The sequence below is a fragment of the Pteropus vampyrus genome, unplaced genomic scaffold (assembly GCF_000151845.1).
Source record: "Pteropus vampyrus isolate Shadow unplaced genomic scaffold, Pvam_2.0 Scaffold59, whole genome shotgun sequence".
Classification (NCBI taxonomy): Eukaryota; Metazoa; Chordata; class Mammalia; order Chiroptera; family Pteropodidae; genus Pteropus; species Pteropus vampyrus.
The window spans coordinates 737,356-752,095 of record NW_011888840.1 but is presented as its reverse complement, the minus strand read 5'-3'; the positions used below and the strand labels follow the sequence as shown (position 1 = coordinate 752,095).

General features: G+C 39.9%; 1 long non-coding RNA gene across 1 annotated transcript in view; it reads right to left on the bottom strand.

The window, feature by feature from the left end:
- The window catches only part of LOC111740181, a 380,482-nt gene extending 373,145 nt beyond the window's left edge, over window positions 1–7,337 (bottom strand). Inside the window, exon 1 of the long non-coding RNA XR_002780475.1 lies at window positions 7,237–7,337. This is a non-coding gene — a long non-coding RNA (uncharacterized LOC111740181). The remainder of the gene's footprint in view (window positions 1–7,236) is intronic.
- Window positions 7,338–14,740: the final 7,403 nt, after the last annotated feature.

Below are 14,740 nucleotides of genomic sequence, written 5' to 3'. Positions count from 1 at the left end.
GTACAGCACGGTGACTATAATTAACAGTACTGCATTATACACCTGAAAGTTGTTAAGAGTAGATTTTAAATGTTATCACAACACACACACATACACACAAATAAAAGGTAATTATGTGAAGAGACAGAGGTGTTAGCTAACTTTATTGTGATCATTTTGTGGTACATACATACATGTGATACATACCCAGCAAATCATCACATTGTACACCTTAAACTTACATGTTATATGTCAATAATATCTCAAAAAAGCTGGAAAACAGAAAGATGAAGGGTCCACTCCCAGATAAAATGAGCCTGTACATGCATTCATATCCACCACACTTATCTCAAAGTAATGCCAGTCATAATTATAGTAATAATTCTGAAGGACAATGCTAATAAAGGCATTAACTAAACAAGATTTTTTTCCTTTTTACCTGAGCTGAAGGCAGCCTCCATGGCTGTCCCTCATTCCATTCACCCCCTGTAATTTTATCTATATCATCCTGCAAAGAACAAGGCAAAGGTCATTATTCACTTTTAATCTCCTCTAAGTCATGTTGCCCCAACAGGTATCTTCAAGAACAGAAAGACCATTGCATGAGAGAGATCCTGTGTTCTGGTGGCTTTATTGTTACTAGCTATAATAAAGATCATAATTAGGTGCTTATTTATCATTTTTAAGAATAAGTTTATGGATCGATTGCTCTACAGGATAAATTCTGGTGATAGGTGGGAGGTGGCAGAGAAGAATGGTGTAGTTGCATGACAAAACCCATAACTGGGGAGGTAAGCACAGATTACCTAGGTACAGGGCTCTAGGGAATTGGGGAAAGAGCTGTCACTCAGAATGGAAGAACACAATTTGCTCAATATTTGCTAGAAAACAAGCCCAAAAAAGAAGGTGCAAAAATCATCAAGGAGTAACTTTCCTCCCAGCTCTATTTCCACAAGACAAATTTCTCCAATTGCCTTTTTTATTAGTTCTTTGCTTTTTACTCCACCTTACTTTTTCACACTCCATATTTCTTAACTTGGAAAATATCCAGTTATTCCCTTTTCTAACTAATCCAAGGCTATCTGTCAAGAACTGTGATCTGAAACTCATCTTGCCAATGTCAGAGAAGATACCGGGGAACTAAGGTTCTGTGTAACAAGCACATGGTCCATGGTTGCCAGCTGACCCTCACACCTGAAGTTTATTAAAGTTCAGGAATGTGTCAGCCAGTCTGAACAGGTGGCCGTATTTCTTAACAACAAAACCAGTAAGCTCTGGAAGCCATTTAAAACAAAACATATTCTCTTTAAACCGGTTTTTCAGTTATTGACTCAGTCCAGTGTCTATGGTCATTAGCAAGTAATAAATGCATACACGCACACACACACTCCCCTAACTTACTATGCTGTATCTCTTTAGTCAATAAGGTGTACGATTATTGCCTGACCAAGCATTCCCAAGGATGTCTAAAGGTAATAAAAGAGGAAATTAAATAGAAAAAGGAAAAATTAAAAAGAGAAAGGAAAAATATATTGGTGACATGCTGGACTGTGGCGGCTGTTTCACTGGGAATCGGTGCGCATTGCTCCTACCCAAGTGCCCGCCATTAAGGAAACTTCCTTTCTTCAGCTCTCTGAGCACCTAGCGGATATATAGGAACAGCACTGACACGGGGTGATCTTTCCCCAAGAGAATGGGCTCAAAATGCAGAGCTAAGAAATACAAGCCCGATGCTGATATTTCAGGCACCAATCAGTGGGTGCAAATGGTATTTGAGGGAGCATCCAGCTTTCCTATCACCCTTGAAATCTCATCATACAATCAATCACCTCTTCTTAAGGTAAGTCTAGTCTACCTGTATTCCAGGGAATCGAAAACCACCCAAGGTCATCACTTAGTCCTGTGTTACCACATAGCACCATTAGATGGCAGCAGTGGCAAATGACTGTGTAGTCCAAGCTTGGATATTTTTTTAGGTGGAGCACAGCTCATTTATGAAAGTAAAGCAGTTGTAGGGTGAGAGGTCGTTGTATCTTGACATAGTCTTTCGACAGACTTAAATTTTCATTTTCCTCCATTGTTTCCCATCCGACAGCCCACCTGGAAAAAAAATAAAACCTCTGGGTATTCGATGTGTGAGGATTCCAAAGAACAACGTTCCCTGAAGTACGGAAAGCCGTAGAAGTGTTCTTCCGTGGACACGTTGCAGTCTTTGGACTGTTCAAATAATGCTGGAGGCATAAGAAAATCCTGTAGCAAATATGGTCTTGAAGTGGATCACGCAGATCTGATTTAAGACGAGGCAAGCGATGATTTCAGATAAACCACTAATGCCTATGCTGAAAGCACCTCACCGAAGTAGAAGTCTGACATGAGTAACTTCACTGAACAGGTCTGGAGTTGGCCCCCCTTGCATGGAGCCACAGTGTCGCATCAGGGGAAGGGCGGCATGTTCAAAAGTAAAACGAACTAAGGAAAATAAGGCCCCCTTGGAGAAGAAAAATGGCCAGTGTTAAAAAAAAAAAAAAAAAAAAGCATGTGCCTTAAAGAACATAATTAATAACTGCTCCTGCCCTTCTGCTGAGCTGCCCTGTTTCTCTTCTGCTCTAACTGACTAATCACAGCTGTCGCTCCGAGAGAGAAAGGAGAATGCAAATAAGGCCCCTGTGGAAGCGACTGCACAAGCCTGGCTTCCACCCTCTTTGAATGAAGAGAGAGACTCACAAGTTGTCTCTGGCCATGGGGAAAGCCCCTCGAGCATGTGACGTGCTAAGCACTTGACTTACATCTTCCCCCCTGGTATACCCAAGGATCCTCGATTATCATCCTCATTCTGTCAAAGAGGAGACTGGGGCTCGGAGAGATTAAATAGCATGTCCAAGGCCCCACAACTACTAAGAAGTAGAGGACTGCAGGCTGCAAGGCCAAGACTCTTCCCTCCGGGGCTACACACATAGCAAAGTGGGAAGAGATTAAGGGCCACAGGCCGAAAGCCCCTGCCCCTCCCCCACAGGGAATCCCCACCCTATTCAGCTGATAGAAAGTATCAGAGGAGCGGAAGGTGGAGAAATGTGGGTCCTATCCTTTGCCAAACTCGAACCAGAAGTCCACGACGACACCGTCTGCACCCACGGCAAATGGACAGGCTCCTGTCCGTGTTCACATGGAGAAATCCATTTTTTGTCTTAATCCTTTGTCTCTTATAGACTTTAAACTGCCTGCTGTTTGTTTTGTTTTGAACATCACATGGCCACTCTCCCTGTAAAATTTCTCATTAGTCTTCACTTAATGGTTTTGGCAGACACTGCTCATCGTTGCCTAGATCCATTATTTCATTAGAGTTAGCAGAATGGAGGGTTTTTTTTTCCCCAGCTTTATTGAGAAATAACTGACACATAACTTTGCAAGCTCAAGGTATAAAACTTGTTGATGTGATACATTTATATATTGCAAAATAATTATTACCAAAAAAAAAGGAGATTTTTAAAAAATCGTTTCTTCCGTACTCATTAGCTAGAATTGTTCAATAAAGAACTTTTCCTGATCAAGTGTTTCATTGCCTACAACAAACAAAAGGCAAGATAGATGCTTGATCCTTTTCTTTTATTTACGTATTTCAGAATAATGAGCTGATACCCCAGAAACCTCCAATGAACGTGTGGATTTTACAGATTTGATGTGTTTTAATAAGTTCTCACCATTATTTGCTTTCTTATTCTTCCCAAATTTTGGCCAGGGGGAGCTCCTTCAAATGGATTCATATAGTCTTGCTTTGGGGGTGTAACAGTCTTCAGGCTCATCTTAACCACTTTTCGTCCCAGATCTGACGAAACTGGCCATTGGTCCGAGGAACCTTGGTTTCTTTAAGATGGAAATGGTCATTAGGTATTACATTCTGGGTACCTGAAGTGATCATTATTAATAAGTTTGTCATGCTTCTAGTGGACAGATTTAGGAAATTTATAGGTTTTAAAAAGAACAAAATAAATCGTAAACTCATACCGATAGTTCTAATTCAAAAAAAAGATTATAGTATGTTTATTTCAATTCTTTTATTTTAAATTTCTCTTTTCCTACTCTGAAAATCTTATCTTCTAAGGATATTACCTTAATTATTTACTTCATCCTATTCTATATATAATGGTATTCAAAATAATAATGTAAATATCACCATTACAACTGTCCAAAAAAATCAGCCTAAGATGTCTTTGTACTTCTTTCTGTCCTCAGGATATACACCCCCTAGAGATGTACAATCCAGACATGTATTTTAAAGACATTTGAAATAATTCTTGAGATGGTTGTGCCACAAAATTGACATAAAGTTAGTCACTATTTTCCAATTTATTTTAAATTTTTAGGACTTATGTTTTTGTTTTTCTCTTTGATTTAACTTGGTTTTTAATTCTGAAAGACATTTACATGATTCAAAGTGAAAAAAATATATCTATATAAGGTTTACAGGGAAGTTTACCTCCTCTTCCTTCACATCCCCTGCCTTTCTGTTCCCTCCATCCTATTTTTTATTAACTTTGGTTTACCCTGCTATTGACATGGTACACAGATATGCATTTCCTATTTTTCCTCTTAATTGTAGCATAAACACCTCGCTGCATTCTGTCACTGTTACATAACAATAAGTTCTGGCCATTACTCTATAACAGGGCATAGAAGTCCTCCACACACCTTTTCATGGCTACATAATGTGGCACTATGGGAATATCTCATCGTTTATATAGCTAGTCTCCCTTTGACAGACATTTGAGTTGTTTCTAGCCTTTTGCTAATTTGTGCACTACCTGTGTCATATTTAGCCCTCCCAAGAGTCTAGTTGGTTTGGCTTATTCTCCTCATTTTATAGAGGAAGAAACTGTTGTATAAGCAGTTAAGGACTTTTACAGAAGTCAGAGTTAAGTAGGGAGGAGAGAGAATAAGGATTCTCCTACTTTCATGATGTCTGTTCTTTGCACGAGTCTATCTGATATATTCTGCAGTGTAAATATCTGCTAACACCTTTATTTTAGAATTGGAGGAGGAAGAGGGAAGCACATGCTTTGGAGTAGACGGTGAAGGAAAATTTAGCCTTTAGTTCAAGGCTGGAATTTCAGGTCTCAGCCAGCCTGTGGGAAGGATATCTGAAGGAACAGCTGGCCTTTCTGGCAGTGTCCCCGGTGTGAGGAATGCAAGACATCCACAAGCAGGTGGGTCTATTTTTGGCAGAAGGACCTTCTCGGTGCTTGCGAAAATCACATTATGTCCCCTTCCACCACAGTGCACTTTGCTCCCACGGCAAATACACTAGAGACTTTCTCTGAAGGACACAGAACAAACCATTCTCTAAACCTTTCCTCATTAGTAACTACCTCCTCCTTCTTCCTTCTTACTCTGCAGACCAGTGAAAAGTTACACATACTAAACCAAACAGAACAAGCAAAGTTCTGATTAAGTAAAAATCAGTCATTTCAGAGGAGAAAATTAAGCTGAGATTTGAAGGAAGCCTTAAGACTGACCAGAATCTTTCATTAATTTCCCCTTTTCCATCACTCCATTTTTAAAGAGAAAATAAAGAAAAATAAGTTCGCTTCATTATGTTTTTTTAAGTAAGCATCTCAAGGTAGGGCCTCATCTCAGAATACTTTTAGCCCAATCTCCTCCTACATTCTCCTCTCCAAAATACCCATGTTTAGAATAAAGACCAAAATGACTGTAAGATATGAGGATCATTGTCTTTTCAGTTTTAAGACAAATCATATTCAATGCACAGCCCTTACCAAGGCAGAACAGACGGCAACTACATTTATAGAGATCTTCCAAAAGGACTTGGACAAAGGAGCTTTCTCTTCCACCTCAGTGATTAGAGTATGCCATTCCCTGAATAGTCTTGTCAATAAAAGTTTTCATTGTGCCATTGCTAAGCTTCTGAAACCAAACAGCACAAGCACATTAGCCACAAAATCATTGCACTTCGAAATGGGCAGCAGTGATTGACCATGTGAGGATCTGATCTCATTATGGAGCTGACCCACTTCCCAGTGGCTAAGGACACTCCAAGTTCAGCTGCGTGGACCTGTGAGTCAACGCCTGACGGTTCAATCACTCAGCATATATGAATAGCCTTTTGCAGTGTGCCAGGGATAGAGAAGAAAGTTGTGAGCAAGACACACACAATTCTTGATGCCTGAGAGCAATAGGAAAATACAGGGATATAGAAAAACAATTCTTTGCAAGTTAAATGTTGAGATATAACTTTGGGTATATTTTTAAGCTCTGTGTGCCTCTATTCACTTGTAAAGGAGGAAAACAAAGTAACAAAACCACAAAGCTGTTATGAAGAGTGAAGCATCTAGGATGTGTCTGGCACATGGCATGGGCTCCACAAACATTAGATATAATTAATTAGTATCACTCCCTTGAATTTTAAGCTAGAATTTCTTCTTATCCTTCCTAAAGTACAGTAACTCCTCGCTTAATGTCGTCGATAAGTTCTGTGACTTTAAGTGAAACAGTAGACAACAAAACCAATTTTACCTACAGTATCTCATCAACATTACAATGAAATAATGTTTAAGGAAATCACATTCCAGGACCTGCCAGATCTTTGTTCCCAGTGTTTCATTTAATTACCTCAACAAACAATATAGATACTACCCATATTTGAAGCAGTCATGGCCACAGAGTTGCACAGACTTATCCAAGCCTTATATTCCACATGAAGTAAAGATGAGACCTAGATCAAGTCACATCGATTCAGCCCCAAAATTTCTTACACTTTTAATCTAAACCTTATGCTGCTTTTCCTGTAAGAGTCAAAACCATCAGGCCATATACACGCAGAGGAGGGAGATATTCATTCCATCAGGAGATTCCTAGAGAAGCCCCTGGCAGGAAGAAATCGGAGCGTACGCTCCCCTGCTAAACCTACCATGACTTCCCAATGCATTACAATAAAGTGCAAACCACATACCACAGCCAGAAATCCTCCTCTTCCTTCAGCCCCCACATCGAAGTCCTACAAGTTATAAGTTTCATTCCAATACATTCGTTTTTCTCTCCATGTCTACTGCTGCCACCCTAATCCAACACACGATCATCTCATGCTCAGTTCTCCTTCCCACCTCCCCGCCTGCTTCCTGCCCACCTGCAATCCATTCCCTACACAGAGGCAAGAGCAAGCTCAAATGCAAGTCAGACCACAGGCCTCCTCTACTTTAAAGTCTTTCGATAATAATCAATTGTATTTAGAATTAAATCTCTTACTGTGGCTCTCAGGATGCACGACCTGATGCCGGCTTATCTTTCTCACTTCGCCTGGTCGATTTCTTCCCCACTCTGTACGCTTCAGTTAGCCTTTAACGCCTCCTTTATTTTCTCAAACAGAACGCATTTTTTTCATCCTACCTCATGGCTTTGTACTTCCTGTTTTCTTTGCCCAAGATGCCACTGTCTTTTCTTCCTGACTTGTTCCTTCTTATATTTCAGGCACTTAAGTGTCTGATTGGAGTGACAGCCACCAATAAGATAGAAAATGCATGAGAAAGCAGACTGAGGAACAAGAGTGAGGTCAACATTGGACATTCTGAGTTTCAGTTTCCGGGTTTAGCGTACAGTTATTTGTGTGCCACTTCAGCGTTCATTCTTACTTTGATTAACAGCCTCCTTTGGTAACAGCCTCACCTACTCTCGGACTTTATGCTTGAGCGCTGCAGTGGTAGGCTGGTAAACCATCTCTCATACATGCATACATGCATAATACATACAGACGCACATACATATATACATACATGTCTCTAATTTGTGGTGTACATATCCCCACCTTTTCCAATTTAATGCTGCCAAGAGTTTAACAACCAGTTCAGAAAATTATTAAAATGTAGTCATTGGCTCCAACATACCACTAGCGGTATCCCTGACTTAGCAATCAATCACGTGACTCAGACTTTTGCCCACCAGTGCATTGAATTTCTTCTGGTCATAGTGATTAGTGCAGAAATGGGCATATCAGCCAATCAAAGTCCACGAGATACAATTATACTCTCGCTATGCATCTTGCAAAAAGACTTTTACTTCCTTTTGATATATGTAATCAAGAAAGAATGTGACAGCACCATCGCACCATATGAAGTCAAAGACTACGGTCAACCCTGTGAAAAAGCAGAACTCAGATACAGAAGATAAATCTAGATTACATTATTTGAGCCATAAATCTAGCGGTGGCTATGACTAATCCTATTTATAGACTTCCAATTAAGTGAGCCAATAAATTCTCTTTTACTTTTACTTTCTCTCTTTTTTCTTTTAATGTCAGTAAATTTTATTCTGCCTAACCTTTACATTCAGAGAATCTCAGCTGATACATTGTGTGGCACTCAGATGACTGTCTAAATCTGAAGCTCAGTGGACAAGTTCAGGATTGACAGAACTTGGTAGAAATTTCATCCATGTAAAAGAAAAAGCTCACCAAGGAAGAGAACCATCCTGCTAATCATAATTTTCTTAAAATGTTATAGAATTAGAGATATGGGAGCTAACATGGACAGTATATATTCTAACTCCATCATTTAATAATTGTGAAAACTGTGTCCCAAAAAAGTTCAGTAATTTGTCCAAGGTCACTTCATGACACAGCCAGGACAACTCAGATTAACTGACTCTTATGCACCCCTTTTCCATATCATTACAAATTCTGAGTTAGTAGGATCCAATTTAACTCAACAAATATGTGTTGTGTTTATATTATGAATAATGCAATATATAACATTTTACACTGTAACAGCACTTTACTCTTATATGCCTTGTACAATATAATCTTCCTGATAACTCTGCAAAGTAGATGGGACAAGTATTTTAGAGATAAGAAAATCTAGATGTGGAGTACTTAAATGACTTTTCCAAGGTCGAACAGCCAGTAAGCAAAGCAGTACTAGAATCTAGGATGTAGGATTCGTTCCTTCAATGCTCTTTCTTCTGCCTCTCTTTCAACGTAATGATGTTTCATTGCAAGTGCTTAAGGAATGAAGTGGATAGCATAACTTTCTAAGATTTGAGATGACTTTTCATAACCTTTGGAAAAATATTTTCGAAGGTATTTGTTCTATAATTCCTCAGGCAGCTAGGACTTGATCTGCTTCGTAGTCAGTTGTCAGCACAAATGGTTGCATAGAAGGTATATCAGTTTCCAAGGCTCTCTAACAAATACCATAAACTTGTTGGCTTGCAACAATGGAAATTAACTTCTCCACAATTCTGGAGGCCAGATGTCTCCAGCATGGGCCATGTTCCCTACGAAGGTTCTAAGAGAGAATCCATTCCTTGACTCTTCCAGCTTCTGGTGGTTGCTGGCTTCCTTGACTTGTGGCCATATCACACTGATCTCTGCCTCCGTCTTCATATTGATGTCTCCTCATTGTGTCTGCCCCCAGATAAATCAGGATGATCTCCTCATCTCAATATTTTTAGTTACCTCTACAAAGGTCCTTTCCCAAATAAGGTAGCATCCACAGGGTTTGGGGATTAGGATATGGACATATCCTCTTCTATGTGGGCTGGGAGGACACCAGTCAGCCTACTATGGGAGGCAAAGAAGAAGGATTGTTATTTTTTTTTTTTTTAGAAGAAGAGCTATTTATCCAAAGGTCAGAGCTTTACGAATCTGTACCACCAGTGATAACAAAACATTATTTTCCAAAGGTGGCCTTCATTTACAAATTTGGAAAAGATCCAAGTGGTCCATAGTACATTCTCTGAAAAGATGCTTTGCCATCACCTGTGGGTCATGGGCTAGAGGGTAAAAATGCATCCAATAAGTAGTGACTGGCTTGCATGCTTGGGTGTGTGCCCTGTTTATGTGATGCCCTCTGCCAGAGTCAGCTTTATGCCAAGAAGCAAACTTGAAAAGCCATGTTGAAACAAGAGCTCCTGTTGATATTTGACCAACATAGCAAGTTCTCTTCATCATTCATTCTTGTGGAGAGTCAGCCACTAGACCAACTGTGCTTCTTCCACCAGCCTCTAAATAAAAATTATTGTATGTTAACTTCCAACTCCAGAGCTATGTCTGTGATGTGTCACAACCTACAGAATTCACATGTAAGGCACAGCCTTTTAGAGACTCGTAACAGCTCTACAGTACGCTTACCCTTTTGCCCCTGCTATTAGGGAAGAAAAAGAGAGGTGGGAAATAACAGTTACTGAGCATGATGGATATGTTCAATTTGTACCCAGGTCCACTCTTCATCCTTCTCCACTCCTGGGACCTTAATGGACTCGCTTACCAAATGGAATTGCCAATAGAGGAGGTACTGAAAGGAAGAAGGGGGAGGAGAAGGGAAGCTGTACCACTCAGTTCCCAGTCTCCCAGCGGCTGCCAAGGGCAGCCATCTCTCCACAGGTCTCGGCCCCTCTCCCGGAGCTCCCTCTGCACAGCCTTCCCTGTCCCCAGCTCTCCTACTCAGACTCCCAACCCTGAAGCTGGTAACCCCAGAGTACCGTACTATCTTTTATGGTTTTCCTCCATACCACCTACACGTTTTTTTAAAATATTCCTGCTATTACACTGTCACGAATTTTCTTAATTTGAATGGGCCATCTGTTCCCAGGATCTTTTACTAGAAGCCCGTTTATTCTAGTGATTACAATGGTCCTACGTGGTAGGACCTCATAGATGAGGAAACTGAAACTTACAGAGGTGACATGCCTTACCCTAGGAGACACGGCTAGCAAGTGAGAAGTTAGCATTCGACACGAGACTTGTCTAACTTCAAAGTCCTTCCATTTTCAGCTCTGTCTTCTCAACACTGAAGAAATATCTTAAAGGATGCCTGGAGAAACAGAGAGTTTAAAGGGACAAAAATGCCAAAATGGCTTAATGTTTTTTTTTTCAAAATTAAACTTTATAAAGCCACTCTGAGGCCTGACCATTCATCAGTGCACACAAAAGCAAAACAAAACAAAAAACAACCTTACCCAAAAGCTGCCACAATAATTGGAATGTAATTGATATCTTTACTGTATTCTCTTAAAAGAAGGCCAGGAGTAAATTACATTTATAATGTAGAGCCAAACTTTTTAAAAGTCTCTTTTTTTCCTTCATTATTCTCTCTCTATATCTCATATACAGCAGCTACCTACAAAAATCTTTTTTCCTACCCACTTCCTAACTCCTAAGATCTCTCCCAGCAGGCTCCCTGCCTCCCGGTTCCTTCGTCTTATCTGGTTTTTTGTTTTCCCTCCTGCCAATACCTCTGCCTTTTCCAATGGAAATCCCTCTTGCCTCTTCCAGGCTTTTCCAGCTTTCCTTTGGCACCTTGTCCAATTAACACGACTAAAGAGCTGGACCGATAGCTACCAGAGCAATATAAGTATCTCCTGGAGAAAGTGGGAGCTTTGTTAATACTTTAAAATATTTTTTGCCACATAATATAGATTTACTCAGTTTTTAAGGAGAAACGATTTTGGTATCTCACATGAAACCTATACTAAGGATGAAATATATAGATTATAAGTACCTGGAGCAAGGGAAGGGTAGTGGGAGAAGGAAGATTCAATTCACATCGTATTCATTCTCTCAGCTTCCCAAAGGGCCGAATGTGGTACAACTATTTGTTTCAACTCAATTGTTTGGAACTCCAGACATATTTTATTTGAGAAACCTCATTATAGATGACATGTTTTATCTGTCATAAATCATGTTTGCACACAAAGTTATAATTATTAATAATGAAATGTGTTTCTCCATCAATAAATTCACCATCTCTTCTTCTGCATCCCATTCTCTAACAAGGCAGCCACGCAATCATCCTAATAGCACCCCAAAACAAGTTATGCCTCCTGGAAGGTGGTTATCAAAACTACTACCCTCCAAAAAAATTTTAAAAAACCTAAATTGGGGAAAACCAAGAAAAAAAAAAACCAAAACTGCAGTCAAGACAAGCTATGTGCAGTAGACTTTCTGAAAAAAATAACATTCATGGGTTGAAAGTAGTTCATCTGGAAGTATTCTATTTGGCAAGGCAAAAGAGAAAAAAAGGTTGGTTAGATCTGGAACTGAAAAGAGAGACCCTCACAGTAACATTAAACAAGAAGCTAATGCATCCTGGAGGTACCTACAGTTCATAGGAATAAGGGTCTTCATTTGTCTGGCCCAAGAAAAGCATCAACCAAACCCAGAAAGAAACCAGATTGTTCCTTTTCTAGGGTCCTATAAGGTAGGAGTAGAGAATGCGAGAAAACTATCATTTGCTGAGTCTGGCTGTGTGTGAAGCATTATTAGGTTAATAACTTACTCTGGGTCACAAAAATAGAAAAAACAGAGGCCAAGATTTGAAGAATATTAATATATTTATTGTCTGGCCCCTCCACCTCCACTGTCCTACTAAGTTAGAATGTCTGTGGGAGCAAGGAGCTTGTCAGTCTGTTAATATAACCCCAGAGCCTAACCTAAAATGAGGTCAATGTAAATATGCTGAATCAATGAACAAATGAATGAGTTCTTTCTAACTTCAAAGCTCGGGGTTATTCTACTCCACCTTATCTGTGGCTAGAAAAACAAAACTCAAAACAGCAGATGCTCTCAGATTTTGAGATGTCTCCTACACAGTGTATTGGCATCAGGACAGTTTCTTCCCTTACAGATCAAACCTTCCCTGCTCACGTAAGTATTGTTGCAAACTGAAACGTGCCATCAAAATGGAAATGAAAACCGCAGTTTCTGTTAGCAAACAAACCCATTACTCCTAATGATGATGTGACCACTTAACTTCAATCCCCACAGTTAACTCGGGAGCGAATTGGAAACCATAAAAAAGTTTAGCAGGGAACAATTACATTATGATGAAAATTCCCGTGAACACCTCATGCTGTTTCAGGTCTGCTTTGGCTGTGTTTGCAGCCAAAACCCAGTCAATCCACCAATTGTTTGCTCTACGCTACACCAAAAGAGCGGTTTGTCTTTTTTTGTTTTTTGTTTTTTTTTTTGTCATCAGATTGATGAATTGCTTTGATATCAGGTAGTCAGCTTTTATCTTGGGAAGCAATCATCCTCTACTGGGAAAGCTATTCAGCTGTGTGGTAGTGCTTTATCACCAGCCATGCACAAATGGTGCTGTTTGCAATTTGATAAACGCACACAGAGCCTCAGAGGTCCCCAAACACAAGTCTGATATGTAAACACAATCAAATCACGCTATTAACCAAGGGACCAAATTGTGATCACTCATCCCTCTCTGTCTTTTTCAAGTCCTTGGTAAATCATACCTCATTCCACATGAGCAAAGTGAGGGGCATTTTTCAGTCTTGGGTGGCATTAGAATGAGTGTTAAGTATTTTCCGCTTGTTATATACTGAATTTTTGATTGCGAAAAACCACATCAAAACAATTTTATAAGAAACTGGAACACTTTCAAAGGCTTTTACATTCGTTTCAACATACTGGGGAGTACCTAAGGGACGCAGAAGAATAGTTCATTCTTTCAACTTTTCTCTACCAAAGCCTTTGGAATCACAGAACTTCAAGTTAGAGGGGATTGGAAATTAATCAATCAGTCAATCTCTCTCTCTCTCTCTCTCTCTCTCTCGACAACTAAGAATTAAACTTACTTAATTTAACCCATGCCAATAATTATGTAGTAAACATTATTATGTTCATTTTAAAAATTAGGAAACTGAAGCAGTTTCCTAATTAAAAATTAAGCAACTTGCTATATATCCTATATTAGATAAGTGCCAAAATTAAAATCCAATTCTATCTCTAACTCTTAACTACTGCGCTGCACCACCTGGTCTCTGGAAAGTTCCTGCAAACTTGTGCTTCACTTTCTGTTTGACCGTGAACTCAGCCTTCAGTCTTCAGGCAACTCAACTTCAGTTGTCTGCTCTAGTTCGTAAATTAAATGTTGTCTTTCTCTAACTCCTACCTACTGACCCTAGTTCTGTCCTGGAGCCTTACTGAATAAGTGCTTCCCTTCTTCCAAGTGATAGGCTTTTGAATATTTAAAGCTGGCAATTTTGTCACCTGGAGCTTTCTTCTTTCCTATGGGTAAATATTCCCAGATCCTTCAGCCATCTTTCATAGAACATGCTTTCACTCTCTTGATTGCGTTCTATTTATATGTGTTGCTCTTAAAATGTGGCCCAAAAGATTTAAACTGTCCTCCTGCCTCACCAAAAAGACCGGAAATCTCATCATCTTCAGTGTATTAATGCAGCAAAGATAGAATTAAAATTTCTCCACTCTGCACCAATACTCTGCTTTTAAACTTACACTTTATGGGCATCCAGCCTTGCCGGTTAGTCTCTCAACACGCACACACAGTGCTAAATCTCTAACAACGATCTCCTAAAAACGCTAAGCAAATCCTACATGGAAATTAATCAGAGGACCCAATGGGACTCTATATTATGGAACATAATCCACTTAAATGTCCTGCCTCTCTCCCCAAAGCCTCATGGGCCAAGACACCCTATCTCTAAGGAGTTCGTAAATCCTGAAGTGTCTGCCACAAACCCAGTCGCTCTTCCAGGAAACTTGTCCCAAGTGGCCTTTCTTGCCAGAGCTGTCATAACTGTTAATAAGGTACAGTCACCCGTCACCCTTGCCAATGCTGACAAGACCACTCGGGGAGGGGTGCTTGAGCTGAAGTGGCTACACACGGTCTAGATTTCTCTGGAGTGGCCATCGTGAACTACGGCGGAAAAGACAAGCTCCTTACTGAACTGTTTCAAAATAACCTCATGATGTATTCTCTTTAGAAAATAGGTAAGAGTT